This window comes from Oreochromis aureus, linkage group 3, assembly GCF_013358895.1.
Source record: "Oreochromis aureus strain Israel breed Guangdong linkage group 3, ZZ_aureus, whole genome shotgun sequence".
Classification (NCBI taxonomy): domain Eukaryota; kingdom Metazoa; phylum Chordata; class Actinopteri; order Cichliformes; family Cichlidae; genus Oreochromis; species Oreochromis aureus.
Genome location: NC_052944.1, coordinates 28,186,444 through 28,199,646, shown reverse-complemented (window position 1 = coordinate 28,199,646; position 13,203 = coordinate 28,186,444). Strand labels below are relative to the sequence as shown.

The 13,203-nt window shown below is 39.7% G+C and overlaps 1 long non-coding RNA gene across 1 annotated transcript; it reads right to left on the bottom strand.

Moving 5' to 3' along the window:
- Window positions 1–3,336: 3,336 nt before the first annotated feature.
- Window positions 3,337–10,752, bottom strand: LOC120437400. Its single transcript, XR_005611098.1, has 3 exons — window positions 10,520–10,752; window positions 5,492–5,833; window positions 3,337–5,253 (listed from the first exon to the last, which is right to left on the bottom strand). It is a non-coding gene; the product is annotated as an uncharacterized LOC120437400 (long non-coding RNA).
- Between the last annotated feature and the right edge of the window lie 2,451 nt (window positions 10,753–13,203).

Sequence of the window (13,203 nt, the reverse complement as noted above, 5' to 3'; positions counted from 1 at the left end):
ATTGCAGACTGCACAGATCGTACCTTCCCAAAGGAAAAAGTACTAGCGTACTAGGGTATTGTCATGGTCCTGGGCCACGTTGGCCCAGTATTCTTAGTTTTCATGTATTTTGTTCCTTATTTAGGCCATGCTTCCTGGGTTGGTCTGTTACGTTGTTCCTTATGTGTTTTTCCCCTTGTGACTCCTACCCCCTGTGTGCCCCTCTGTGTATCTGTGAGCCCTCGTCTCTCCTTGTGTTTTATTCCATGTTTTCCCGTTATGTCTGTGCTCTCCCCGTGCTCTCTCTCCTCCTGTCTGCACCTCTGTGTACTTCCTGTCTTGCTTTGACAGTCTCCCGTCAGTGTCGTGTTTACTCCTGCCATGTCTCGTTATGATTATCTGTGTCAGCTGTGTTCCCCGTGTGCTCCCACTTCCCTCGTTAACCCTCTGTGTATTTATGTCCACGTCTCCCTTAGTTCAGCGCTGCATTCTCCCCCATGCTGTGTGTGATTCTCCCCGTGTCTCCTAATGTACATTATCATTAGCTTTTCCCAGTTTAGTTTGTATGGTTTTTCTGTCCAGCAATAAAGCTGTGTTTTCAGTTCATTCCTGCCTCCGTGAGCTTGCGTTTGGGTCCTCATCCTGCCTGCACACAGCCTAACCATGACAGGTATATTAGACTTAACAGTTACTATATACAGTAATGGACTTCTATACATTTTACATCAGATTAAAACTTTGGATGTAAGATTCAGATAATTATTTATTAAAAGCTAGACATTTTAAATGAGAATAAGAAAGAAAAGTATGTCTTTGTGCCCCCTTTTCCCTGTTAATGCCCTATCGGCCCCCCTGGCTAAACTTTGCTAGATCCGCCCCTGCACAGTCCTGGCTGAGGGACCAGGACCGCAGTGGCACAGACTGGTGTTATCCTAGTGGGTGTGAATGTACTCTACAGCCTTTGAGGAGAGTCGGTCAGTGCCTTGTAGAGTGGCAGGTTACACTCTGTGTTTTCTTAAAGATGTTATCATCAAACTTGCTCGGTGGGTCCCTGTTGAATTACAGATGTAACCATCGGTCGCAGCGAGTGACATAATTTCTCTCTCCTAAACCAGCGTCTGCGTCACCAGCATATTACATGTAAGCCAATAATTAACCTTACCAGTGGCTGCAAGTCTGTCTCTGAGGGCCAGAATGTTACACTAAGCATCAACACTCACTGTACAGACTGTATGAAAAGTAATATGTGCCATCTACCAGTAAAGCCACTAGGAAATAACATTATGGAAGGCAGCAAGAAGCAGAACAGCTAACAGCTAATAGTTGTTAGCTAGCTGTTTTTTGCCGCTATCTAATCTATTAAATGAAGTATTAGGTGTTAGCATCAGACTTCTTTAAATACACTAAGTTTTTCTTAGATTTTTGATGCAGCAGCAGCCAAGAAGGAGTACAGGGGAACTGAGAGCAGCTTCAGTTCTTCATCCTGAGCTCCAGGTAGGAACACCTGCTCCCCTGTGTCACCTTCATTCTGCCAATGTAAAGTTAGGTAGATTGATCCCGGAGTCCTCCTGTCCATGTGGCAAAGTGTGAATGTTAGATGAAAGCACTAAAGTGTGTGACTGGGTAAATGATAGTTGTAATAAAACGTGCCTTTGAATGTTTGGACTGATTAGAAAGGCACTGTATTAGTATCATTACTGTCTCGCAGCTTTGAAGTAGACTGAAAAAGGAACACAGTTCATTTAACATCATTTTAATTACTGTTAGAGTCATTTTAAAGCATTTTGATGACACTTATAATAAAGCAGTACACTTAATAGCTTTAATATTTATTTAAATGCATCTTTAATAGCAAAATTCTAATGAACACTGTGTAACTGCCAACTTACAAGTTGCTTCTTTTGTTCTCTGTTATTTAACACATGTATGAAGTTTCCTTATGAGCACACAGGAGTCTGAAAGTATGCAGCAGTAACCTTTGTATGAATCTTTAGGCAGAACGAACCTCATTTATGCCTTTTGTGTTAAACCTCCAAATAGTCCACAAACATAACATAACCCAGTATATGACATCCCCCCCCCCCTTTCATCTTATTTCCAATAACAAACTCTACTGGGGCAGAGTCTAGCAGTAACTGCACAGTCAATGCTTCACTGTTTCATTTTGCATTATACACTGAGCCTAGAAAGTATGAGGCCTGCTCGCTTTTGTCTGTCTCAGTAACCTCATTCACTGATCTGGTATTACGACACACCCTAGCCCGGTGTCCCATTTCTCTGCAGCCATGGCAAACAGATTTTGCTGCCGAGCACCTCTCGTCCCCGGCATGTTGTGTCTTCCCACATTTGCCGCATTTCTTGTCACTCCCCGCCAATTTTTTCTCTGCAGGTAGCCTGCCACGCTTTTGTTGTTGTGATATCCTGTCCATGCTTTTCCGTTTATCCCGTACTTCCTGTACTAAGCTGACCTGCGCTGCGACCTCCTCTGACTGTCTGACGATCTGATTCATTTACGCCAACGTGAGGTCCTTCATCAGCTGTAACCTGCGGGAGAGGTCCTTGTCTCGTATCCCGACCACGATACGGTCACAGATATTTTCCTCTTTACATGCACCAAACTCACAGTGCTCTGAGAGGTCATACAGGGCTCGGATAAAACTCTCCGCCGTTTCGCCTAGCCGCTGGACACACCGATGAAAACATGCTCTCTCATGTATAATGTTCCTCTACGGGAAAAAATACTCGTCGAACTTCCTCATTACGACGGCGAAGTCATCACGACTTTCACCGGCGGTGAAGGTGAGTGACTTGTAAACATTCTCTGTTTCATTGCCCATCGCGTAGATTAGGCAGCTCACCTGTACTTGTCCTTTGTCTTTGTGAAGTTTCGTTGCCATCCTGTAGCGCTCCATTCCGTCGGCTCATTGAAGGGGAAGCTTGTCGGGCGATTAAACTTAGCCATTCTATTGTTTCCTCCCTTATGGCATTATTCCGGTGATGGTCCGGGTTGGTTCTGACACCATGTAGAATGACCATTCGGCAGCTTTTCTTATAACACTGCTTTATTGAACATATGCTCAGCATCAGTTATAACGGCAAAACAACAGGTGCGACAGCTAGGAGTAGAACTGCCAATAGGCAGCCCTGCCACAAAGCATATCATATGGCGTAAAGCTGCAATGCCCACCCGCTCAACACAGGCAATAACATAACCCAGTATATGACAGATGCGGAGAAAGCCGACCACACTAGAGCCTTAAAAAATGTGATGCCGGATATCTGCCAAGTTGAATATAGTTCAGTTTAAGTTGAATATATCAGAGCACACACACATTTACAAGGTCAGACACACAAAACAAATGACTAAAAGCCTGTAATACTGATACATGTGCAACTATTTTAGCAAACAATAAAATAAACTACTAATACTTTGCAGTTAGAGGCCGTTCAGTTGTCCCTGATCACTGGATCCTCAGTCAGACTTGTGATTATCTGCAATCTAAAGGACTTCATAGAAACTCAGATTTTCAGTTCCAGTGAAAAGTGTTCACACAGGAAGAGAACAGCAGGAGTCAGAGGTCATGAAAGGTCAACGAAACTCAGACGAGGAAATAACTGATCAGTGATTTGAAGTGACTGAGTACCAAGGTAAACTTTTCTTATCTTTAAGAACTACTGAAACAACTAGCAATGAGAGTAAATCGTACTGCTGAGTGACAAATGTACCAGTAGTTAATACATTAGAGGGTTACCTAGGCAACCAGGAATGTCCATAACCATCTGTCAGCTACAAAGTGATGCATGAACGATGGGATCAGTTTATACTTGGATGTAATTTTAGTGAAACAGCTGATTGAGGATTAGTGTTGTTGAGGTTTTGTGGTCCAAAGCTCACACTCACATAATGAGGTCATATTTGATCTTATAAACAAAAACACTGATCCCAGGTCTGTAACACAGTATCCTGTAACCATGGATACTGAGGGTAAACAAACCATACAGCTCACAAAGATAAAGAGAAACTGAACTCACACATCAGATCGTGATAAAACATTCAGTTGTGAACATATTTCATAAATGTGTAATCTGAGCTCAAAATGATGTGACTACTGTCAGTGGACACAAAACCATCAAAGTGAAAAATGTTCAAGTTTTTCCTTCATTTGATTAAAGAGATAAAAGTTGTTTTTGTTGACAGCAGCTGTAGAGTTTTAATCTTTACAGTGTTTTACTTTGAGATTTTATAACTTTGAAAATCTGAACCTCAGAGGCGTGCACTACAAACCAGACTAATGTCTCAGTGAGCTGTGTCAAACTCAAAGTCAGAGCTTTCTGTGTCAGAAAGAGGCTAAATCACCATGGTAACTGATGGTGAAAAATCACCTGGACAGGAGCAGATCATGTTCAGAGTTTTGTTTTTAAATCAGCTGTTAGAGCCACGTTTTCACTGTGATGTAGATCCTCTGCTGGGGGAAAATGTCTCATATGTGCAGCTTGTTAAACTGTGACGTACTGAAACCACTGAATGAACCTAAACTGCACATCACATTGTTACAGGAATGTACCTGTATTAATTTAGTGGAGACATTAGTAAAGTTATCAATGAATAACGTCTCTGATTGGACTGGGTGGCGCTCACTGGGATCATTTTGTTTAGAAGAAAAGTCACATGATACATGAAACGCTCCTTTTCATCAGAGCGTGCTCAGAGCCTGAAGCAGAGAAAGTTAATAACCACCATGGTGATACCTGCTGTCTCTGACTGCAGTTTCAGGTTTAGTTGAGCCAGCTAACACAAAGAAAGCCTGACTGTGTTGAAGATGATTTGTAGTCACAGCCCTCTGGATGTTCCAGTTAACTACAGAGCTGAAATGTAAAGACTTGTTTTAAAGATGAAACTCTTCCACTGAGATGAGCTGTCAACAGAAACAGAAGCAGCCATTAAGGAGAAAAATGAAATAAACATACAGTACTGTGGGCCTGCTGGCTGTGCTCAGTTCATCTGTTTCTGCAGGATTTTAAACACTGACAACACCCAGAACTCTGAACAGCAGCAGCAGACTCAAAGCTGGAAAAAGCTCTGAGACATTTAAACCTGCTGCAGGTCAACAGGAGGCTGGTTTGTTTCCTCACTCTGCTGTCTCCTACATCTGTAAATCAAAAAGATAAAAGCAAAAAGAAGCACAGCAGGAACTGACAGACCAACTATCAGTCCAACAGATCCATCCTCCTTCCCTCTGTTGTCTTCATCCTTCTTTGGTCCACCTGTTGGACCTGCAGGTGAGAAACAGGTGTGAGGTGTCAGCTGTCAGGTAGGTGATGAGTGAAGAACAGAACAGAATCCATTTCCTCTTCAAACTGCTGTCAGACATTATCTACTGCACTCTGATCACATCACTCAGACCAGCTGCTTTCTACAAAGTCTCATCAACAACATCTTTAGAAACAAACATCAACAACCAGGAAGCAGCTTCACCTCTGATCACACACACACGCAACTCTACTCACTCACCTGGAGGATCAACACTCAGGTTGATGATGCTGGTGAGATTCAAATTGACTGTTGTTTGGTTTGGTTCTTTCTTAGCAAAACGACACTCGTATGTTCCAGTGTCATTAATCGTCACATTCTTCAGAATCAAAGACACGTCTCCATCCTTCATCTGTCTGTCCTGCAGATCCACCCGGTTCTTAAAAGATGGATGCTGCTCATCTGTAAGAAAGTGCCCGCCTCGGTACACAAGGACATGTTTATCTCCCAGGTCAGCTCTGCTCCACTGTACAATGTGGATGTTGTTGTTCGGAGCTCGACATGTCAGATTGACGTCCTGTCCAACTGTGATGTTTTTCTGGTCTGAAAGAAGAAACAACACAGAGCAGAGAGGTTAAAGGCCAAAGTACAACTGTTCACTTCTACAACAGCACAATCAGAAACACACAATAAAAGATTGTCTTCTGTTATTAGATGATGATCTTTCACTGTGTGTTTCTTCTTGTTTCAGCTGCTCCCTTCAGGCGTCACCACAGCGAGTCTTCTCCTCCTCCTCACCTGATCCCGAGCATCTTCATCAGGCCTGACTTGTGACAGAAGGACAGCAGCAAGAGTGAAAGGGAAGGTTTAAAGATGGCAGTGAGCTGCTGTGATGTTTGGTTTGGAGACGGTGGCTCTGACGCAAAGACAGGAGGCCGAGCTGAACATGTTCAGATTTTCATTGAGAGCAGAATGGATGAGATTATGAATGAGTTCATCAGAGGGAAGCTCAGGCTGAGAGGTTTGGAGACAAAATTCATGAGGAAAGACTGAGATGGATGAAAAACATCATCTGAAACCATTTTGTGAACAAATAAAAATATATCTTTAGTTTTCGAATCTGTTAGTTTGATAAAATCTTATTGATGGACGAGTTCATTGAGACTCTGGATGCCTGTCAGACTGAGTCACTGCTTTTTATTGTAACAGCTGTACCGATGCTCCTAAATCTTGCCTCTGACACAAACCTCTATACAGTAATAATGAAAAAAAGCATAAAACTATTAAAAACTCTTCAAGCAATAAATAATAAAACCTAAAAAAGAAGAAAATTATCTGGAAACTAAACTCAACTAAACACAAAAAGTCCAAATGGAATAAAAACTCAAACTAATTAGAAAATACAAAACTACAATAACTCTGTTCCACAAACAACAACATGTGCTGATAATAAGTGAACATAATGGGTGAGAGAAAGCAGCCTCTCATTATAATTTATGGAGCTACAGCTGTTTGTATACACTGAACAAAAAGCTTTGTAGCTGTATACTGACTCCTGAAACTACAACACATCACACTGACACACACATTACACTTCTTTGTCTCTGTCACAGCTGGATTACAGATGTTAAGTCCACCCAGCCTTGACATAACTTTACACAATCAGACTGAAACAACATGAAAATAATTCTGCTGTACTTCTTTTTTGTTAACAGTTAAATCTCAACTGCACAAACAAACATGACAAACATCAAAGTGGAGCAGAGTGATGGGCCAAATTCATTAAACCCCCAAAATATGACTATCCAGACTTGAGACCAGGAAGCAGAGTTGCAGTCTTACACGCCTCTCTGCAGCTTCCCTCCTCCTGTTACCCCCCCAAAGCCCCATTTCCACTGAGACTGTGTCAGCTCCCAGACAAAAACAGACAAAAAAAACCTAAAATCCAGCAAAAAACAGCTTAAACATGTATCTGTTAGTACATGACTTAATAATTGATCAACAATTTGATTTAATCTGTGTGGCCGGGTGTGGCCTGCGATGCTGCTGCAGGTGAGATGGACTCACCTGCACGCCATCTGCAATCATGCCTTGCCGGCATAAAAAGCTGTGTTTTGTCTGTCACTGTTGTTATTGCAGTGTTCGGCTGAGATGGAACGCTGCAGCCGTGTGTGTTTGTGAACAGCAACCGAGTGTGTAAATAAAGTTAATGGTGAAAAGTACAGCAATGTCATCAGGTCTGCCGTTTTTAGTTACAATATGCCTTACAGAAACCTGCTTGCAGCAGGATGATTATGTTAGTTTAAAAAGCACCCCGACTATTATGACTAGTTACTCTAAATATGTTACAAGTTATCTCCACTACATAAAAACATACTTGAGAATAACTGCCAATTTTTTTTGTTATTCATTAAATCTTTATTGTTTTAAACTATTTTGGAGCTGGCACAAACACATCCTCCAACCACACACACCCATATTTTGTTTTCAAACTCCATTGCAGTTTATTTCACACCTCAAACATTTAGTAAACAGTTAAACAAATAAAAGTAAATCACAACAAATTACAGGTAGCAATGAAATAAACTAACTCTTTTACGCTACGTCCACACCTACGTGGGTATTTTTGAAAACACAGCTGTTTCTATGCATTTGGGCCTTTCGTCCACACGTAAACGGCGAATCACCGAAAACTGAGATTTTTTAAAACTCCTGTCAAGTTGGAGATTTTCGAAAACTCAGTTTTTACATTTACGTGTGGACGAGGAGTACAGAGTTTGTCACGCAACGTCAAAGGTATGTGCTTTTTTTCACGTCACGCTGTGCGCCACGTTATTGTTTACATGAGATGAATTGCAGAATGGCAGATAGAGACAAAATACTGTTAATCTGGCTATCTTCAGTTTTTACACGCTTACATATACACATGCAGTTACTGTCCCTCTATTTAGAAAGGCAGAGGCGTCACGGTGTGATTATTTTACATGTAGTGTTTTTTTTCCTGTGTAATAATATTCAACATTGCTGTCAATACATTTTTCAAAAAAATGCCTCTCTGTGCAAAATGGGTTCAAAAACACAAGCCACTGTGGGATACTGTTTGTCCGTGATTTGAACCGAGGGAACAAATCATGGCAGGATCAGCCTGATATTATTTGTATCCCACTGTAACTTTACTGTATAAAGAGCTAACATCTCCAAAATGTCAGGAGTAGTTAGTCATTACAACAAGTGTTTGTGAACTAAAAATCAAGAATGTGGGATAATTATAATTATAATAATAATAATAATTTTCAAACACGCATCTTAAAGCAGATAAATCGACAACTATAACAGCTAAGATAGGCTCCTACCCAGAAAGTAACATAACAGAAATAGTACATGTACATTAAACGTGTTGAGTATACATTATGTACTTTCTTACAGGTCCTCTATATGTTGTTATTCATTGGTGCAATTGGATTGGACAGAAGTCATTACATTATAAGTGCTGTCATCTCTTATAGGATACGATATGCAATGAATGAAATACAATATATAATTTATTAAAAATTTACACAAACCAATAACAAAGATACAATAGAACCTAAATGAATGATAATAAGGAGAGACAGAAGAGAAAGAAGCCTTCTCATTATTAGACACCAAGTCACATGACACTAGTGAACTTTATGAAATGGAGGCAGTTCATTCGCTGTGCCTACTCCTAAAAAGAGCAGCCGACAGAAGAATACCTGCACCTACAAACGATACTACACGCTTGATACTATTTGCTTGAGATGATGTTTTATCTTGTGTGGTATTTCTGACAGAAACCTGATTCCATATAAATGATTTCACCTTAAAGCAGTGCTGCTAACTGACTTAAGCATCATCACACCGACAGATAAACTGAATAATATGAAAATAGTTCTTAGAGGAATCATTAACATGTAACCCAGGCTCATTGTCTTCATTCCTCTTTATTTATATAAACTCAGTTTAGTTTCTAACAGTTAAATCTCACCTGCACAGACGAACACGACAAACATCAAAGTGGGGCAGAGTGGCGCAGTTACGGACATGTCCATGTTCTCTGTTTCTGCTGATCTGACTCTTAGTTTGTTCTAAATGTCTGAGTCTGTTGGTATTTTCACTGATTAACTGAACCTGAGTTTAAACCTGACTACATCAGATTAAAGTTAAGGTTTAAATAAAGGTCAAAACTGGCTGGTCTCTTAAGCAACCCACGTTACATAGTGACGCGTTGCGTAGTGACGCGTTACGTAGTGACGTGTTACTTTGGACTGTAGGATGATCATAAAGTCCATTATTAGAAAAGAGGTGAAAAATTTATAAACAAAATATATCAAATCTAAAGCAGGTCTGAGTGTTTAACAGGTTCAGTTCTTGAATGATCTCCACAGAACAACACAAACATAACGTTTCGCATCATCAGTCATCAGCTAAAGACCATCTGTTAATCCAGAACATTAACAATAACAACCTGTAAATCCACTGAAGCTCACATCAACCTGTCAGATTACCTAAAACACTGAAATACATCATCTTAAACACTTACTGTTGTTCTTAAGAGATCTGTTAAACCCTCAAACAATCTTCTGATCATCAGGATGGAACAAAAATCCATATAAAGATAAAAAGTGTGCGGTTGCTATAATCTGTCTGCTTTCTCTGTAGGTCAAAAGGAACCTACTTAAGTTTTATTTAACAAAATCATCTTTTTTAAAAAGTAAACAATTCAAAGATAAAAGTTAATCAGCCAGCAAACTTCACTTTGTATCAAACAGCTGAACAATCATACTAATATTTCCCCTGTTACATCCTATTTTTACAGACACACCTTGTGGCCTACCAATTGCCCAGTTTAAAAAATGTGTTAAAGTACAAGGAACTGAACATGTAGATGTGTAGAAACAACCCTTCACTAAGCTGGAGCTCATAAAACAAATGATTCTGACTGCTTTCTTTATCCCACGCTGCACCTCTACACTCAGCCTTATGGTTCCTCCAACTGCCACATCCGCTTTAATCCCTGACTACTTTTTACTAAGAGTACTTTTCAGAGCCTGTACTTTTTTTTTACTTTTACTTCAGTAAAGAAATTTAATGACTACTTCAACTTTTACCAGAGTACCAGAGTATTTGTACAGAATAAGTATCTGAACTTCGACTTAACTACAGATTTTTTTAACTCTCGCCCATCAGAAAGTGTCTGATTATCAGTAAAAATCTATTATTTACTGAATAATATGGAGAATATAAAGAAGCAGCTGTGGGATGACTTACTGTAGTCCAGAGTTCAGGAGAATCCTCAGAGTCTCTGCTCCTCATCATGATGTAAACATGAAAACATGTTAATGCTCTTTGAGCTGGAATCAGTCCAAAGCATCCGTGAGTGTGAACCAACAGACATCATTATAATAACTCTGACATGAATCCTGATAGAAATCCTGCTCACTGACCTCTCTAACTGTAACTCTGTCACTGACACATCTGCCAACATCTGTTCCTGTAACAGCTCAGAGGAGGAGTTTCCCTCACATTAGCAGAAAAGTCAGAACAGGAACGTTTTTGTAAATAGGGCTTAACACAGTGATAAACAAATTCCAAAGTACAAACTCAGACTCTTTTTTCCTGTCCAGCAGTGTAACAATCAGAATTGTTGTCTGAAGGCCAAAAAACGACAAACAGATTTAGTTTCCCAAGTGGAACATTAGAGCATAATTTTCCACTTAAATCCCAACGGACTGGGTTTGCCTCTATCTGTATTTTATTTTATTTTATTTAATAAAGGTACAGTACTCTGTTTTTGGTAACCATTGTCCTTGATGTAAATGTGTAAAAACTGTGTATGTTTGTGTTCTGTGTCTTGTGTACTGTTTGTATATGTGTCTATCTTGCTGCTGTTACACCTAAATTTCCCCTTGTGGGACAATTAAAGGAATTATTCTATTCTATTCTAAGACCTGGAGATGGGGAAAAAACAAAGTAAGAGAAGTTGGGGAGAAAGCCGGGTTGTAACATAAGGGAGAAAGTTAACAAAAGGATAGAGAGAGAGAAAATAATAACACAGTAGGCAAACCACAGCAACAACCAACATATGCATAAATAACAGTAAATAATAAATTATTCATTGGAAAACATCGAGTCACTTTCTTAATTGTGTTGATACACAGAGGAAGACAAATCTCTGTCCTTACATTATGCTGCACTTAAAGGAGCAGGTCAACTTCCATGGAAGCTCTTTGTTTATTTATTCGACAAGAGATGAGAAGTCTGATATCTTTCAGAAGTCTGAACTCTGACTTTGAGTCATGATGTGGTTTGGTTAGCTTAGCTTAGCATGATGGCTGTAAACAGTGTGAGCAGCTAGCTTGTCTCTGTCAAAAGATAAAGAGCAGCTGTACCTGGGCCTCCTTGTTCTGATGGTTGTTTATCCATAACTGACATCTTTAGTTCTCACTGCTAAGACCACCCCCTAAAATTCCTCAGAGAAGACTGTTTTCTGTTCATATCTCTTAGTATGGGAGTGTAACAGTCTAAATCCAAAACTATTCTAGAAAATGATTTCTAACAGTTGACAGTTTATGAAAGCGATAGTAATGTAAAAACCACAGAGCAACAAAACTCCTGGTAAAGCAGCAGATGAGTGATTACAGATCTTCCTTGTTGAACTTTGGACTAAATAAAAATGAGGTGTATTCAATTAGGAAAAACAGATCAGATCCAAACATGTTTATATTTGTCCACTGACAAAGAAAGTGTTGCATGGCATGCATTTTCCACATATTTCTACTAATATTGTAGTTTGATTCCAAAAAACACAGACAGGCTGTAAAAGTTTTTTTTTTTATTGTTTACATTAAAAATATTTTCTAAAATGTATTCATATAAATTATCATATGAAGGACATATTTGTGAGCCACATTTGGAGGATGCGTTGTTTCCTTGTGGTGATAAATTTGGTCTCCAAATAAAACCATTTTCAGTTAAATATTGGGCCAAATCACAACAACATATTGCTTCAAGGCACTTTCTTATTGTAAGGTAAATACCCTACAATAATACAAATAACAAAAAAGAAATCATATGATTCCCTTTGGAGACAGTAGGGAGGGAGAAACTCCCTTTTAACAGGAAAACCCTCCAGCAGAACATGCTCAGGATGACTGAACAGAGAGAGGACAGTAGTAGCTGGTACTGTCTCACACAGGAGCACCTCCAGAGACCCAATCCAGGGCAGATATGGAGTTCTTAGAGAGACAAAGTTGCTGATGTAATTTGCAAAAGCCAGATCTGTTGCACTAAAGAAACCCCAGAGTCCTGATGGTGATGCTGAAGAGAGGGAAACTTCACTGAAATCCCTTCCTGCTTTAATTAAGGAGAAACAATCTGAGACTTCTGATGCATGTGAGACTAAACAGTCTGCTGAAAAAGATGTAACAACATTGGCATTTCCTTCTTTCACTGCTGCTGCTGAGTGAGAAAGATTCTGTAAAAGGAAGAAACATCTGGCTGAAACGGGAAAAAACACCATTGAAATCCCCTTCTGCTTGGGTCACGCCTCAGTAAAAACAAGCCATTTATGGGGCCTGTCAGGCTTCCCTAAGAAGTAACAGTTTCAGAAGTGTGGTCATTATAAATATGTTTGCAGATATGAGAGCTTATCTACAGATTAACAGGCTGCTCGTGGTGGGGGCAAAAACAAACAAACAAAAAGGAAAAGATGGAGAAGTGTGTTTCATGAAGATGTGTTTTCATTTTAATGAAGAAGAAAAAAGATGGTGGAGAAGTTTTTATTTTATTATATTTTGTAGTGAAGAAATTATTTGCCAATTTTGAGGTGTGGGGTTTCTACAAATATCAACATTGTTGTTATCAATATGATATGTGTGACCCATGGTAGGTACCTATTTCAATAGGACAGAGCCGTAGGCATACCGTCAGTTAAAATGGGTTTAATGTTAATA